The 18,402-nt window shown below is 43.9% G+C and overlaps 1 protein-coding gene and 1 pseudogene across 2 annotated transcripts in view; both read right to left on the bottom strand.

The window, feature by feature from the left end:
• Positions 1–18,402, bottom strand: part of VPS35 (VPS35 retromer complex component) — a 464,919-nt gene that overhangs the window by 310,956 nt on the left and 135,561 nt on the right. The gene's annotated exons all lie outside the window — the stretch shown is intronic.
• Positions 11,130–11,895, bottom strand: LOC144799240 (calpain small subunit 1-like; annotated as a pseudogene).

Raw genomic sequence — 18,402 nt, forward strand, 5'->3', positions numbered from 1 at the left:
AGTTGGCAGTCGGGGATGATGCAGAGATTGCCAGCGTGGTCGGTCGGTGTGTTGTGAGTCCGAGCTCTGCAGACCACCAGCTGTGGTCCCAACCGGAGGTGTTCTTCCCGAAGATCAGTACTTCAGTTTTGTCGGAGTGGAGTTGGAGGCTGTTGTTTTTCATCCATTTGGCTACGTTAGTTATGGAGTTGAAGAAGTTGGTTTTGGCGTCAGCAAGGTCCTCGGTGAGCAAGAGGATCAGCCAAGTGTAATCTGCGAAGGAGTGTAAGAGATTTGGACCTAGAGCTATATTGTCTATCCTACAGATCTCAGGCTCTGCACATTTGGCCATTTATTCTGGCCCCCACAAAGTACTCTTCTTCATGCAGCACACCTCCTCAGTGGCTTTGCATGCCAAGAAACCTGAACTGCTTGGTCCTTTTTAAGAACATTGCATGGCCTCTCTTACAAAATCAGATTCTCACCCACCCCACACTCTTCCAAAGAGGAAGATTATTTTAGCAGTCTGCCATAAAGAGGGCAACTGCCTCAGGTAGAAATTCTGAGACTAAAACATGGCAAGGAAATACTGAGGAGACCACAAAGCTCAGAAGATCTTTTTGGAGGAGCATGGCCTGGATTTGGAAGTCTTAGAGTGATGGGATCTCTCCATCAGGCTGAAGCATAAGAGGCTGTTGTGGGATGCAGAGTATATTGGTGCATAAACTCATAAAAAAAAGAAAATGCAGGAGCACTCATGGGAGGAGAGATTAAAACTGGCAACTGAGTTAGGTTTGTCAAATATACAGATATTAGGATAAATTGGTGGACATTATAGGGCCTTTAGCAAAGATTTCGAAAATGGCAGAGGGGATCAAACTGACGCCCGAAGATATGGAACACTAGATATAATAAGCAATTTGAATGCTTTGCAACAGAAACCACACTATAAACTGAAAAAAACATATTTTAAGGGGGATCCAAATCCCCGAGATCCAGGCAAAGATTTTTAAAATGGCATAGAGGGCCAAACTGACCCAAAAGATTTATCAAGCTGGTCATAATCCACAATTTGAATACCAGTAACCAACATAAACTGCACTATAAATGAAAATGTCTCTTCAGGAGGACCCAGATTACGATGTCTCCTAGGCCACGCACAGACAGAGGCTGATTCTTTAACATGCCTTTGTAAAAGAGATTATGAATACTTCCACTGGACTGAATAAGGTTCAGATCTCTATAATGTAAGCGCTCCTAAACTGAGGTTTTTGGAAAGGCCAAACAAACAGAAACTTTATCTAGTTATTTCCAGAAACAATGCTCCTAATAAGTGGACAGGAAAAGAAGCACAAGCATTTGCAATGCAATAGGTCTCGCATTTATGCAAGTTTGAGCTATAGACATTGCAAATGACAAAGCCTTTTATTTATGTTTTAAAAACGAAAACAAAAATAAAAGGCATTGTCATTTGCAATGTTAAACAGCTCCAACTCTTGCAAATGCGAGACCTGTTGCAGTGCAAATGCTTGTTTCACCAAGCGTGCACCTCTGCAAATGGCCCTACAAACACCCCCTTCCCCAACATTCAGTGTGGGTGCATGATATATGTGGTGATATTTGGAATGTGTCCCACACAGATGATGTGGGGGGAAAGGACATCTCGGAATATAGATGGTAAAATAGCTCAGCTGTTCATGTTCCTGCTGCAGAACTGTGCTGCAGCCTGGGGGTGCACTGGTCAGACTTACAAACAGCTTCACACAGGTCTGGCTGCGGGAATGATGCAAACAAACCCTTGATACGCCCCTGCCCCAGGCCTGCTTGCATCTTTAAGGCCACAGAAGTCCGTATTTCACGGATTATCCTTGTTTGCTGGAGCCCAGAGAGCCGCAGAGGCAGGAGCCGGTTAGACAGGCTCGTACATACACAACTGGCTGTGTGCGCGCCATCTTCCCCTTCCGACCACTGACGTCACGGGCTCCATTCTTCCCCGGTGACCAAAGCCCTATTCATACCGCGCTCGGACGAAAAGCTGCTCATGTTTTAGCGCAATGAACATTACACCAAACCTCGCTGAAGGGGAAGTGATGGCATTTCACAGCAATGGTCCACTCAAGCAGGGGAGAATTGTGCCTTAAAGTAAATCCCAGCCCGCGTGCCAGATCGAAAATCCGAGTTTCATGTACAAGATATCTATAACAGGGGCGTAGCTCCAGGAGGGAGTTAGGGGTGTGACACTCCCATAATAAATGCCTTCTTTTGTAAATTGTTGGGCACAGGTGCTTTAATGCAGGGTATGGCGAGGTCTTTGTCGGATTTCACTTGGGAGTTTAACATACACACAGACACAAGGAAAGGCGGGGGAGGGAGGGCAGGACCGGAAGTGGGAGGTGTTCGTGGCGAGCGGCGGAGAAAGGGCGGTCGAAATAAATGATGGACCACTTTGCGACTGAGAGCAGCACACTGTAAAATGAGAGGAATAAAGCATAATGGCGGTAAGTGGGGCTGGGGGGCGCTTCAATGTAGGCGGCGGCGGGGGGGGCTTGTATGTATGCGGCGGGGGGGGCTTGTATGTATGCGGCGGCGGTGGCGGCGGGGGGCAGGGGGGCTTGTATGTATGCGGCGGCGGGGGGCGGGGGGGCTTGTATGTATGCGGCGGTGGCGGCGGGGGGTGTCTCTGTATGTATGTGTGTGTGCGTGCGTGTGTGTAGGTGCCTCCTGCGTGTGTGCGGGGGGGGGGGTGCCAGTGCCAGTGAGTGGGGAGAAGTAGGGGGGGTGCGCGCGTGTCTGTGTGTGTGTGTGTGTGTGTGTGTGTGCCTTCCTGCATGCGTGTGCATGTGTGTGTTTAGGGAATCTGTGGCAGGGGACGTGCACGGCGCCGGGCTGGGCGTGCGCGCTCACGAGGTCAAATCTCGGCCTGAAAATGCGCGTGGCACTTTGCTGTCCACATTCCCCGAAAAGTAACTACATAAGTTGTCTCGCATAGACAGCAAAAGCTTCGCTTTTGCTTTCGTCTAGCGAGACCTAAAAAAGGAAAGGGTAAGATGAGAGCATATCTAATCTTTACTTCCAGTCAAGAGAAAGAGGCCAGGTAAGCAGACGTGCTTTCCCATCCATTCTCTACAGGCAGAGGTGAGACATTTCCCTTCTTCCAAGTGAAAATTAAGGGTAGGGTAGGGTTGTCCAGTTTTTTTTTACAATGGAAAAAAAAACAGCAGAAACATAGCCCTTTTAGTTTCAGATAGAGATTTATGGAACTCATTTAAAACTGCCACTAAATAATTTTCTGGGCAAGAGAGAGGGTTAATTACAAATGAATAAATCAAACAGAAACAAGCATTGGCAATTCCAATACGTTTCGCCTTTAGGAACTACTGGCGTTATCAATGTTTTTAGCAAAGCTATGCAGTATGGTTAATGAGGAGAGAAAAGACCTATGACACAGCCAGACACGTCATTTTGCAGTCAGATACTTACAACATGACGGGGAGTTTTTTTGCTTTTTATTTACCAACTAGAGTTGGATTAGTAAATAAAAATAAAACAAAGCTTCCGCGTCTTTTTTTTATAACAGCTGGTAGGGGATGCAGGTACAGTGAAGCAATGTAGGGAGGTAGAAGCAACTGAGTGTGCATGTAGGAGTATGCAACAGGGAGGCAGGGAAAGAGCAACTGTGGTACTGAAAATTCTGGACTCATGTAATAAACTTTGTCATAGCATGACGATTTTTATATCAAAAGACCGAGAATGGCCAGTACACTATGTACAAGCATTTTCGTTATATTCCAATAACAATTTCACCTCGAAATTGTCATTTTCGTTTTGAACCTTTGGCTTCCATCTTGTGTACAGTAGCCATTTTGTATGTTGCCCTTTACATAGGCTATAATACAGCTAAATTCGATTCCAAAAGGCCACGTACTCCTTGAGTGACTTTTCTCTGACCTGAGCAGGTTGGGAAACCATTGCCCCAGGCCGAACCTGTTTGGTCGGTTCCTCTCCCAGTGGCCGAGCAAGATAGCATCAAGGCCCAACATGCCATAAACCTTCTCATCGCATACACACCCTGCCTATCTTACTTCCATCTGTTCCTGCTCCTACCTCCACGAGCTATTTATGCCATGGGCTGTGATCTTACTGTTTTGGGGTTATCCGGCCTTGTCAGCTAAAGAATGTATTCATTATGTGGACATTGTTTATGGCCTGGACTTATCTTGAAAGTGGGTTTTTGCATCTGTGTGCACGTTATGGGAATGTACTTCAAATATGTGCCTAGGGCATAATAGTTTGTATAAAAGGACTGTGCAGAGTCCATGAAGGGGGCTATCTCATTCAGTCGCTTTTAGGCGTGGCTGGGCGACGTAGCCTCACAGTTGTTTGTAATAAAGATGTCTTTTCATATTTCAGATTCTCTGTCAATTCCTTTGCTGCTTTTGAATGGACTACCTATTGGTAAGACCCCTGAGAAGGAGTCTTGAGGATTTCTAGAACCACAGTTGGCACCCAACGTGGGGCTCAATCGTCCAGTGGCTATCTGAGGAGTAACTGTGTCAGAGGATGGAAAACTGCTGGGGAAGGCAAGACAGAAATCTACTAAAAAAGGTACTCTGTGCACAGAGGTTCTGGGGGATTCTCTGTCTTTGCGGCTCAGTATGTTTTTGATTTTTTCTGACTCAGAATCTCCAAAAGATGCCACTCTTGATTGAGAAACCCTTTCTTTTTGTGGCGTAAGTATTTTAGAAGAGACTGTTAGGACGGTTGGAAATTGGCAGTTAGAATTTGGACAACTATTTGTTTGCTATAGCTTTGATAGGTTTGTATAGGTTTGGATATGCGAATTGCAATTTGTATAGGCGGATAATGAAGAGACTTTTTCCTCCATCTGCTCCAGTTGAAGTATTTGTGGGTCGCGCCCATTCCTTAGTTCTTTGGTATTTTGGTCCTTAGTTTATTTGAACATTGCAATTTTCAATAACCGAGGGTCTTGTAAATTTACGAGTGTATCGATAGAGATAGCGCCCTTGAAGTTTGGAAGCTAGATTAGTGAGCTATAAGATGCCTGATCTTAGCAAATTTGGAGTTTTGTGTTGGCCAACTTTGCGCGTTTAGGATTAGCCGGCTAAATATCTAAATAGGTTTAGATTTAAAAACATATTTCTTCCTTGGTGACTTTGTTACCCCAGGGAATTAAAATATGACATAATACATGTAAGGATCCTTTGTTCTGTGTAATTTTATGAATGGAGATGCAGAACGAATTTTGGTGTTCTGCCAGTATTGAGAAGCGGTTCTTGTGAATATGACTTACATTTAGTATTTACAAAATGATTTGGTTTAGGTACAATATTTGTAGCTGTCTTCTGTTTCAGTCCTATGTATTGTGACCTGTGGATTCCATGTGTGTTTAAATGTGGTTTTTCCCGTTACTGCAACTTCTGTTGTGAATAGCGTTGGCGCAATTTATGAAACAAAATGCCTAAAAGCGCTGTATTGTGTGTCCTGAATGTTTCAACACTTTCTGTTTCTGTTTGAAATGAGCTCATGTGTGTATTAAGAGTTTCGTGATGTTTTTCAGTTTGTTGAGTGAAATGTTGGATTAATTAATATTAGGTCGAAAATTACATGAACATGCGGCAGTTTACCATGCTACATGCTAAAATCGCTATATGTTGCTATTTAATTTATACATTAAGCAAAACGCATATGTGCAAAATGTTAAAGGATTGAAATTAGATAAAGTTAAAATTCACATTTACTAGGAATATGAAAGACCTCAAAAATGAATTGTGTGTTTTATAGAAAAACGAATTTATAACATTTTTTTGTACCTACATGCATTAGTATATGCACGCATACAAAACTGCCGTTACACGCTTAAAAAGGATAAAATTAGGAAAAACATTCAATATATATAAATAAGGCCCCAAAAAGGAAAAAAAACAAAATTGTCTATTTTTGCAAAAATAAATAAACAGCATTTTTTCCTTAAGTTGCACTGTATTAGATGTTTACAGGCAAGCCTTTCAGCTACAGTACATTTGATAGGAATGTTCATCCAGCCAGCACTTTTTCAGTTAAACATGGGTGGAACTTTGCATAACCGTCCTTTTAAAAGAATGTGGCGCAGAAATATGACGCAGGAAAATGTCATGTTTAAAGTTAGGTTTTTGTGCTTCTGCGCATAAATGAACTCATCTAAAATTATAGGCAAGGGATGCAACGTACCTTTATATGTGAAATTCTCATAAAAAGATAGTTGGTTTCTTTGAAAAAAAAATTATTAATTATGAAAATTATCTGAAAAAAAATAAGTGCTTTTTAATATCGTTTTTTGATATTTATAAAGCTTAGTACTCATGCTATGACCCCCTAGCATTAAAATTTGATTTAAGTTATGTGTTACTGAATAATTAGGTAATTTGCATGTTGGTTTTCGCTTGGCGCAGGCGTAAAACACTTTTTTTCTAGGATTTACATGAGAGATGCCCAATGTTCAACCTCTGTAATGTGTAAAGGACATTCTGAGGATGATTAATATGTAAAGCAATCATAGGAAATTCCCTAAATTCCAAAGTCGAAAACTATTTCAAAAGGCATTCTTGCCATTAGAGTAACTTTTACAGTGTCTTAGGCTTTAGTAAATACATACATTTAGGTATCATACAAGTTTGCCAGTTATTATTATTTGGGGTTATGCTGCCTCAGTGAGCCAATTTGACTGGTGCACGGGTTTTGTTTAATATCAGGATTGAAGGTTCTAGCTTTGGCAGGGCCTACTTGGGCATTCATGTTTAGGATTGATGAAATGAGTATAATTGCATAGGGTACAAGCAGTTGTTTTAAGCTGGTATGTTGTGTTGTTGTGCTCAGCAAATTCTTCACAGTGAATGTTTTAATAATATAAGCATAAACGAATTTTAGCCACTAAAAGAAGTCATTTATAAAAATGTGTTTTTCAATAGGGTTGATTATAGGAGGGTTAAAAAGAGTTGGACAGTTTTTGCCTTTGTCAGCTCGAGAGACGAATAGGAGGGTGGTCAAGGAACGCACGGAGTATGTCAGGCAGAGTTTGACCTGAAGGTCAGTGAGGTGGGGGTTTAGGAGTAAGTGAAAACAGATGTTCTGCTGAGGGACTCTCTGGCCTCAGGGCCTGCTGGCGCAGGGGACGTAGAGTGTCTGTGAATGTGTTTCGCTGTTGGGAAGTTGGAATTTAGTATGTTTATGGAAGATGGTATTTGTGTATGTTATGTGCAGTCAGCAGTATGTTGAACAGAGATGGGTTTTTATTATGACTTCTTTGCAAGGAAATGTTCGTGTGTTTTTTCCCATGATTTAGAATTTTCCCCTTTATGAATAGTTCCTGCTGGTGTGTGTCAGAAGCGACACTGTAAGTTTTATTTGACAGTTCAATCTCCAGTGCTGGTGAAGGGTGGGAGTAAGTGAAAGTGTAATTTTGAGATTAAATGAAAGTATAATTTTGGTGCAATCTTTTGATTCTAAACCTGACAAATTAAGCAGGCCTGCATTTCTGGGTTTTGGGCTGCATGAATACATGCGTCACTGCTTCTTTACATGCGCTATTGTAATTTGTCCATGCCTTTTTGTGCTTGCTATACTGCATGTATATTTGATGGCTTGGTATATGTTGGTTGTGTTTTATGTTGCTACTTAAGAAATTATTACAACTTTGCCTGTATTGTAAGGAGGCATGTATGACGATATGTGTCACTTTTACAATAATTAGGTAAAATTTGTGTTGATACTAAATTTCACAGACATGATGTTTGCATGCTGTGGACACGAATAGACAACACCTCACCAGTGTATGTCAAAATTTGGCCATAATAATATTGAAGTAAAATAAAAGAGATATACAGGAGTCATGATATTGCCCTCTCCCTCATGGACCAGGTAATTCTAAATTTATGTATCCTTGATTGGACCTAAGGATGAAATTATAGATTTGTGGCTCTTGTTAAAGGTGACCTAAACTTTTCATTTTTTCCCCTGCAGAAGGAACTGGACCATTAATTGACATTACCGTATATGGTGTAAGGGCTTAGTTATTGGGGATTTTAGTTCTGTCCTAGTTCCATTTCCTTTTTTCCATATTCCTTTCACCAGTCAGCCCATTTATTATTATGGGTGTATTGTTTATGTGCACACTTCTAGATTGAAGTGATGTATTAGGGACCCCCATGTTATGTAAAATGTTTTTTCAGACTGATTGTCGGGGTAGTGACATGCTGGTCAACTGACCCAATGTTATAGTAAGACACGTTTTCCATCTCAATAGGAGATTTTCAATGTCTATTTTTAGTTCCTCAGTTCTCTTTTATTCCTGCTGCTTTAATTTGTGGTGGGATCAGATGTGTTCTAATCATGCAAATACCGGGACTCTCCAGTTCTGGTCTTTTTGTCTGCACCTTTGATCATTAGCCTTTGTATTGCATAGTGCACTTAATGCACACTTTTAAAGGGACTTTTCTTCATGTTCTTGATAATCTGTATTATGTCATTTCTCTATTTGAGATGTTCTAGATAAGGAATTTAGGAACACCTAGGCTTAATCATTGAGGAAAATATGTATTTGCACCATTAGACAATGCCACCATATGTGAAGACATCCATTTAGATAGAATTTTCGCGTAGTTATTTACCCTTAGATGATGAAGGATATGCTCTCACACGGAAACCTAATTGAAAAACCTAGAGACACCGTTTTTGCCTACTGCCTTTATGTTTGAATTGCTTTTTGAAAATGACAGTGCATTCTAGACCAACATTGTCTCATTGCGTGTGGCCACTCCCTTGCAGATTGCAGCCACTTGCTTTCAGTCCCCTAGTCAAAACCCATGAACTGTTTTTGTGCTTGATTTGAAGGAAACTAACAGTTGTGTCACATTTCCTATATCACTAGGTTCTGCGGGATCTTCCAGAGTCAAAGGAAGAGTGATACCCTGCAGACCTGTGATCAAGACTAAGCACACTCTCCATCAGTGACAGATGAAAGACAGACTTCTTGGCTCTACAATTCCTGCAACCAGAAAGTAGTGTGACAGCAATCATCAGCGTGACAGCGATCATCAGTGTGCCCCCAATGGTACCTCCCAAGCAAGCCATTTGTTTCATCAGAAGGCATTGTAAAAAGAAAAGAAAAGAGGAGCTGGTTTCAAAGATGCGAAGGATCCCTGTTGTTGATGGCAGGGCTGTCATCCAGTTTGTTCAGTTTGTTCAACTGTCATGTGCTTGAACCTCTGACAGCGCGCGGTCCCCTGATCCCCTTGGCCTGAGTTTTTGGCCCCCCACACACCTCTTTTCCTTTTGCTCCAACGGAATGGCAGTGCACTGGAAGGTCTAAGATTGGAAGAAGGCACTACATGTGTGGTATCCATAAAAGAGCAGCCTGAGCATCCCCTGACACTGAGTGAAAGTGTTGGAGCCTGAAAGTGTTGAAGTTTGTTGCTCTTGTACTTGAGTTTGCACGAGATGTTTTGTGCCCGTGATCAGTGAAGCGCACATCATTTGTAGCGTCTGCCACAAAGAAGAGACACTGGTGCACTGCCTTGAGACATTGAGACTTTTGAATGAGCTATGAGTGTTTGCCAGGAGGGCACTCCAACGGATACTTAGTAACATCATTTTCATGAAGAGCCTGAATAAAGAGGCCCAACGCAAGGAAGACACTGGAAGCGGATTTGATGGACAATAGAAGCCTGCCAGTAGAGGCTTTGACGGACTCTGGGTATTTTCTGTGAGCTTGTATAGAATTGGAGTTTGGAAACTCATTTTTGCTGCCTTGCTGGCATTGTTTTAAAATACTATTCTATTTAGTAAAAGCAGAATAAAGTCCACTCTCTGTGGAAGAGTATCCCTTTTTCACCTCAGAGCATTAATGAGGGTCACCACTGTTTCAGAGAGTCGCTAGGTAATAGGATTATGCTTCAGTAACATCTTGAGGATTTTTTATAAAACATAGATCTGGACCCAGACTAGCGTGAGTATAGGTTATTGCCTATGTAAGGGCAAAAGGTGCGTCTGTGGTACTGAAAATTCTGGACTCATGTAATAAACTTTGTCATAGCATGACGATTTTTATATCAAAAGACCGAGAATGGCCAGTACACTATGTACAAGCATTTTCGTTATATTCCAATAACAATTTCACCTCGAAATTGTCATTTTCGTTTTGAACCTTTGGCTTCCATCTTGTGTACAGTAGCCATTTTGTATGTTGCCCTTTACATAGGCTATAATACAGCTAAATTCGATTCCAAAAGGCCACGTACTCCTTGAGTGACTTTTCTCTGACCTGAGCAGGTTGGGAAACCATTGCCCCAGGCCGAACCTGTTTGGTCGGTTCCTCTCCCAGTGGCCGAGCAAGATAGCATCAAGGCCCAACATGCCATAAACCTTCTCATCGCATACACACCCTGCCTATCTTACTTCCATCTGTTCCTGCTCCTACCTCCACGAGCTATTTATGCCATGGGCTGTGATCTTACTGTTTTGGGGTTATCCGGCCTTGTCAGCTAAAGAATGTATTCATTATGTGGACATTGTTTATGGCCTGGACTTATCTTGAAAGTGGGTTTTTGCATCTGTGTGCACGTTCTGGGAATGTACTTCAAATATGTGCCTAGGGCATAATAGTTTGTATAAAAGGACTGTGCGGAGTCCATGAAGGGGGCTATCTCATTCAGTCGCTTTTAGGCGTGGCTGGGCGACGTAGCCTCACAGTTGTATGTAATAAAGATGTCTTTTCATATTTCAGATTCTCTGTCAATTCCTTTGCTGCTTTTGAATGGACTACCTATTGGTAAGACCCCTGAGAAGGAGTCTTGAGGATTTCTAGAACCACACAACATGGAAAGCGAGGGAGGAAGAGAAACGTACCAGTGAGAGGGAGTAATGAAGAGCTGAAGAGAGGTGCACACCAGCGAGAAAGCAATGCCTTATGTAGAGGTACAAACGGGTGAGCACAACATAGGGGGGCAGAGTATAGGCACACTAGCGAGAGAGAGCAACATAAGCATGGACGGGGAAAGAGAAGTACACAAGGGAGACCATGGAGTGCTTAACTGAAAAGAACAAGCATTTGCAATGCAATAGGTCTCCCAGTAATTAAGTTTGAGCTTTTGGCATTGCTAAATTACCAGCATTTGTTGCAGCTGCTTATTAAGCTGAAACCCAGCAGCCTGCAGGGCTGCTGGTATTTCTGAACTCCTGATGAAGCCTTCCTGATTGCGGTTGAAACTTTTGAACACGCACTGCCACTTCTTGATGTTGTTCCATAGGTACTTGAACTGGTCAAAGCCCAGCTTCCCCGTGCCATCACTGTCCAAGACAGCCACCATGCTACGGCATGAGTCCAGGCTAAAGCTTCGGTCCTCAGGTCTTGGTGTCGAGTAACCACCTTGTTCAGGATGTTCATCAGCTCCGTTGGGCAAACCTCCATGTCCTCCCCGGCCAGCTGCAGGAAGAGGCGGCGGAATTGGCGGACTTCTGGGCTTTCATTGGCTTCCACATTGGTAAAATTGCTGCGGGGAGGAGGTGGGGGCTCAGGGTTGTAGCTTGCTGCTGCTTCACTGATGTTAATAATTCCTCCGAGAATGCCACCGGCACCACCAAAACCCCCTCCACCTCCTCCACCTCCACCTCCACCTCCACCTCCACAGCTCCCACCAGCACTGCTGCCGCCACCACCTCCACCACTGCTGCCACCCTGGCCGGGTATCAACCCTCCAATTACGTTCATGATGCCACCTGCCTGGCCACCTTTTGATATTCCCCCGAGTGCCTGTTTCACGAGGAACATTTTGACTGGGTTGGTGGGGGTCGTAAGGCCGTCTCTGAGGGGTCGCCGAAGGGCTTTGCTGGATCCCGGGGCAAAGCAGCGTTTTCCTCTCCGCCTGCCTCTGCACACTGGAACGGGCTGCTCCGCCTCGATGCGTTCTTGTTCGCCTGCCAACTGTGCAGGAAAGTGGGAGCTCTGAGTCACCGACCCAACCCTCCCTCCCCGCCCATGTCTGTGCTGCCAAGAGACGAGCAGGGCGCCTCCGCCGCACGAATTAAAGGGGCACCTCCTCGCCCTGACTGGAAGTTCGTGTCTGTCAAGAAATGATGAACTGCGTCTGCAGAAGAGATCGCTCTTGGTCCAGTGATGGTGCCGAGGTCTGTCTATCGATCTCGTGCTGATTCTTGTAATTTAGCAGTAATGCATACACTGTCTTGTTGTAGTCCCGGGATGTACTTTTAAAATCATACACGTATTATTTTCTATTTAAGGATCCATTAGCCGCTCACTCCGGGGAACAGCTGGTCCCATAGGAAGCTGCCAACTGCTCTGGCCCTGGGACTAGGGATGTGAGAAGTGCTGCAGCATCACCATTTAAAATACGAATGCTCCCCACATGCGCCGCAATGTCCTGCCGCGTGATGAACTACAAAATGACGTCATAGCGTAGACGTTTGTAGTTTGCACTCCGGAAGCCCGCGCACGCGCCCACGGATGGCCAGAGAAGCAGTGCTGGTGACGCGGGGCTCCCATGCCCGAGGGAGAGCCCCGCGGAGTCTGCAGAACTCAACAAAGCCGGTAAGTGGGGCTTAGTTGGAGGGGGTAGGGGTAGGGGGAGGGAGGGTGCGCTTCTGTGTGTGTGTGTGCAGCGGCGGCGGAGGGCGGGGGGGTCTGTATGTGTGTGCGTGCGTGTGTGTGTGTAGGTGCGCTCGTGTGTGTGTGTGTCTCTGTTTCTGCGCATGCGTGCAGGGGGAGGTGTGGCAGCTTTCCGAGAGAGGAGACAGGAGCTGGCCACAGCGAGCGCATTCGCGTGCGCGTGGCCCGCTCCATTCGCTGCGCGTGGCCCGCTCCATTCCCTGCGCGTGGCCAGCTCCTGTCCCCTCTCCTGGGAAGCAGAGTCACTCACAATAGGTCTCTGGCGAGACCGCGCTTTCGCGCGGTTCAACGCCAGGAGACCTAAAAAGCAAGCAAATGACTGACAACAAAACCAACGAATAGTAAGCAATAGGAAGGCACCAGGTTCATTGCAAGGTTTTGGTGCGGTCCACGAATGGGTTTTCGAAAACAGACAGCTATGACAAGTGTGCAGGTGAAACCTTAAAGGGCACCCAATCCAGTGCCCACAGAGGAAATGGATTTCTAGCTCATTTAGACTAACCATGATGTTGTGCATTCTAGTCTACTGAAAGTTACACAACTTAATGCAAAACCTCTTTGCTTTTGAGAAAAACATATTCTAGACTTACACTGTAAGCTACAAACACCGTGCTCCTGTTTGATCAGAGTATTCCCACCCCATATGCAGAACTACAGAGGAAGCAGGTGCATGCACCGTACAAGTTTTCTTCATCTTGTGCGGATCACGAGAGCCACACAATCAGTGGTTCGTGCGACTGCAAGATAAGGGCATGTAGGGTAATAATGCGGATATTTGAAGATGTAAAGCTTTCGAATTAACTGCCACTCGTGCAGAATCTAATACACATGGGCAGTTACTGTTATTATAAAACAATCTTCTTTAGAAATGCTCTAAATGAGGCCGAATGCGTTTCCATAGTCTATTGTTTAACAGACCGAACATAAGCAATAAACTCATTTTACAGTTGAAGGTATTTTGCCATTCACGAATTCCTTATATCTCTTTATTTTATTTGGTATGTACACACTGATATTTGGAACACAAATCCTGACATAAGAACTGAGGCGGCAAGTAGCAGTAAATGTAGTTGTGGTAGGAAACACAAGCCGGAGAAGTTGAATTTGGTTTTTTACATGGATGCCGATTTGTAAACAAGAAACACATGAAATGCTAAATAGACTGACACCAGTTTGGTTTCACGAAATACAAATTGCTTCAGTGAGTCAAGGAAAGTATTCCTTGTTTTGGCCCGCACTGATGCTCTCAGCACAGCACTTGTCAATGCTAAATAATGCACATTTCAACCCCCCCACTTTTTCTCCTTTTTATTAACATCTGGGATTTTTTTTACTTTTCTTTTAACTACCCCAAAAATATTTCAGGACTGGAGTAAAAGTAATAATTGGTCTTCTTGGACAGGCTAGTGGAAAGTTAAACGTCCCCCAAATATTCTAGATCTGGAACTGGAATAGTAAATTAGATTCCTGCTGTCCCAAAAACCCTCGATGGCACATAGGATGGAAACTGAAACCCGAAGGCCATTAGGCATTTGCTCCCTTTGAACCACAAAACTCACATTTTGTTCAAATTAAGGCTAAAGTTTAGGCCAAAATAATAACTTTGCATTTCCGAATCGTATTACTCCCTCAAGACAAAACTGACATAGGCACAATGAACATAAAGGTTCGCATAGGTTCATAATGCAAATTACCATCAAAACCTAGGACCACAAAACATTTTGTCGGCAATGTAAACATGAACGTTTTGGTAGGCTTTTCCTGCAGCTTTGGCGTCTTATATTCTTTGTAGCTCAGGGTGTTTTGATAGGAAGCCGTCAGGTCAGAACTGTCCCATTTGGAGTGCAAAAATTCCAGTTTCTATTTGAGGAAAATGCAAACATCCAAATGTAGCACTCCCTCGCCTAAAATAGCATACAGCTTAATATGGACACACACCTCCCCGCCTTCCCAAGAGCAACGAGCGATCCTCCAAGCCAAAAGGCTTTGTTTGAATCCTGCCAAGTGACTCGCCTTTGGCTAAAGGGTTGTGGCTATCAAAACAAATAACAATGAACGCAATAAAGAAATAAATATGAGCTTTGGGAATCTCCAAAGCTTGGCCACTTCGTGCAATGCGTCTGATTGACAGTTTACGTCAGCGGGAAGGCGTGGCTCTCAAGTAGGAGGCGAACACTGCTCGTTGCTGGGTTAATCTGCTCTGTCATTGGTTGTAAGAGCAGCCAATCTGGGAAGAGTAGTTATTATACACCCGAGCTCTCTCTGAGTGGGGAGGCAATGTCCTGCCGTGTGATGAACTACAAAATGACGTCATAGCGTAGACGTTTGAAGTTCGCACTTCGGAAGCCCGCGCACGCGCCCACGGATGGCCAGAGAAGCAGTGCTGGTGACGCGGGGCTCTCATGCACGAGGGAGAGCCCCGCGGAGTCTGCAGAACTCAACAAAGCCGGTAAGTGGGGCTTAGTTGGAGGGGGGAAGGGGGAGGGAGGGTGCGCTTCTGCGTGTGTGTGTGCAGTGGCGGCGGCGGGCGGGGGGTCTGTATGTGTGTGCGTGCGTGCGTGTGTGTAGGTGCGCTCGTGTGTGTGTCTCTGTTTCTGCGCATGCGTGCAGGGGGGGGGGGTGGCTGTGTGGCAGCTTTCCAGGAGAGGAGACGGGAGCTGGCCACAGCGAGCGCGTTCGCGTGCGCGTGGCCCGTTCCATTCCCTGCGCGTGGCCAGCTCCTGTCCCCTCTCCTGGGAAGCAAAGTCACTCACAATAGGTCTCTGGCGGTTCAACGCCAGGAGACCTAAAAAAGTAGCACCTGAAACATTAAACAGCGGAAGGACACACGTAATAAGGCCATCTTACCGAGGAGGGACAAACAAAAGAAGAGGAAGGAAAGGCCACACGTGGTAATAAATAAAAAGCAAGCACATGAAAGCAAAAATAAAGCCAACCAATTGTAAGCAATGAGCGGGCTCTAATCCTATTGTAACTTCACAATAAGTCTTTTCGCAAACAGACAGTTTGACCTTTCATTGTAGGCATGACTTACAAAAAGCAATCATTAAGATATGTGGTCCGGAGTAATTATCTGTGACTGAGCTTTCCACCCATCACTTTTTTATTTTTCGTAAACTTGCCATTAGTATGAAACCATCCTCTTATTATGCTATTACCATAAGTTTCACTCTTGTCAAATATATGGCTACTCACTTTCTCCCCTGGCTGGACATTACAACTAGTTCTCCTGAGGAAGGCATCTTACTGTAGTGTGTTTATCTAGGTACCTATATTGATACTCCTATTTCTGACCCTTGTCCGGATATTAATTCACTAGTATCCATACAACGGCACAGAAACCCGTTTTCAGATTAAGTCATAGCGCATGCTGTCACATTAAGCAAGCACTATTCCTCCAGCCCCCTAGAAAGCACACCGAGTTCTCAAAACAAACCAAACCTCCAGCAGACCTGGGAAATCCCCTGCAGCTATTGTTTTGATTTCGCTCGAGAACTCCTGAAAAGAATGTAAGAACGACCAGTCCTTATGACACTCTTACTGACGTCTTATGTCCATCCTTACGTCAAACTCGGCACCTTTCAGGTATAAATATACCGACGCTGCCCTAAGCAAAGACACGGTGGTGATGAGCTTGGAGCAGCGCTACTTGCCGGAGAGCCCAGCTGATGCAGGAAGCCCACGGACGCTGCCCCTCCCTTTTTGACGCGCTGAGAGAGACGCTGTCTTTTCTCCTGCCGAGAAATCCAGCCTCCGGCGTTTCCGGCTTGCCCTCGCGGGTAACTGGGATACCGAGTCCTGAGAACGAGATACCAGCCCTCCTACCTTCTAAATCCCAGGTACTGAACTGACTAACCCCTTACAGAGAATTCTTGAGTCAGATTCTTGACAAACAAACTTAACTTAAACTGCTACTTACTTACTCCCGCCCACGTATTAGGCTTAGGTCAGGTACACCGGGGTAGGCGTAGTTAGAAGCACCAGTTGAGTACGATTAGTCAATGTATATATGTATGTATAACTTTTATCCATTTTAAGTATCATATGGCTAAGAAACCATATCAATGCTTTTACAGTATTATTTTATAATCCTGCTTTTACTGTATGCATTTTACTTAACTATAAGTATTGCAATATCAGCGATTAATTTCTCTTGTATGAGAAGAGACTGATCAATAAATTACACCTTTTATTGAACACGCCCGTCTCTTCTTTTCTCTACAAACTGGTGGAACTAAGAATGCACGTACTGACTGAGTAAAATGATTGTCTTTTGTTTTCACACGACTCTAGAGATATACTCTTGATTAGGGAGAGCAAAGTTGTCATGTTCTATGGTTGTCAGAAACGAAATCCCTTCTTGTCTATCTAGGGAGGTTAAACTCCTCCTTGCCTATTCGAGAAAGTTTCTAGTGAACTCTGAGCTAGCTGGCACACACAAAACGTTAAGTCTAATATCGACAGTAGAAGACCTAGTTAACCTCTGTCCTACGTCTATACTATTGAAGATATTATTCCAATGCGCAGAGCCTATTGGGATAATAGGAACTACACTACATTACCAGAAGACTTAAAAATTGGTCATGTCTGTCTTATTCGAAAAAATATAATTGCATGTCCTAATATCCTGAGGAACTGTAGACCAACCACAGGCCTGCATTTACCGGGCAAGCTAAAAGTAATCTATGAAACTTTCAAGATCTTTAGCTAAAAGGACTCTTGCCTGATATTTTCCAATTTCTGTGAAGCCCTGGATACCACTGACCATTATATTCTTCTGCGTACTGTAAGTGATAATAGGTATCCAAGACACAGTATGATATCCGCTTAAAACCTACCTCACAAACCGATCCCAATGTATTAAAATAGGATGCTTCATGTCAGTAAGTACACTGGTGGTTCATTTCGTATTGCAGTGTTCCATTCTTGCACTTTCCCCCACTCTATAATCTTTATGTAGAAACTTTGGCACAGATTTTCTCTAAACACTACATTGTCTACTACTACTCCATTGATGACACAGCACTTAATGTATCTCCTTCCTTACCGCTGGTCTCTCTGGCATTATATCTTTGATGACTCAGATAAAGTTTAATACACAGAAAACTGAACTGATTTCCTCTACCATACAAAGTCCAAACGAATCCCTCAGCAGTGGAAACAAGCAACTCAAAGGTCATAGCATCTTCCCAAAGATTGTGAGCTCAGTTAAATTATTGGTTTCAGTCAATATAATGTTTCTATCTAAAGATAGATATTAGGAAAATTACCAAGTGGAGCATCTATGCAATATTAAACCTTTACTGCCTACCCACATTTCAAAACTGAATTTCATTTACTGGTGGTCTCACAAATTGGATACAGAAATGTCATCCTTACCTAACTTCCTAAGGGCACACAATGCACCTTTAAAGAAATCCTTCATTTAGCAGCGAAACTGATCACGAACACCAAAATATTTGATATGATCTGCTCTGTTCATGAACCTCTCACCATATTTCCCCTATTAGAGATGCTCTCTCTCTATGAAACAGCATACCAAACATACAAAGCCATTCACTTAAAGCTCACTGACCTGTGACCATGTCACAATAACTTGAAAGAGTCAACAGCAAGCAAATCCCACCATTTCTTATGAGCCCATGTTACAGGCAAATGTCTGCCATCAAACAAAAGTTTCTGGGGCATGCTCAAAACAAATTTAAATATGGACTGCCTGTCCTTCTCACAAAGGACTTGCACCCTTC

This window comes from Lissotriton helveticus, chromosome 12 (assembly GCF_964261635.1).
Source record: "Lissotriton helveticus chromosome 12, aLisHel1.1, whole genome shotgun sequence".
In the NCBI taxonomy this organism is placed as follows: Eukaryota; Metazoa; Chordata; class Amphibia; order Caudata; family Salamandridae; genus Lissotriton; species Lissotriton helveticus.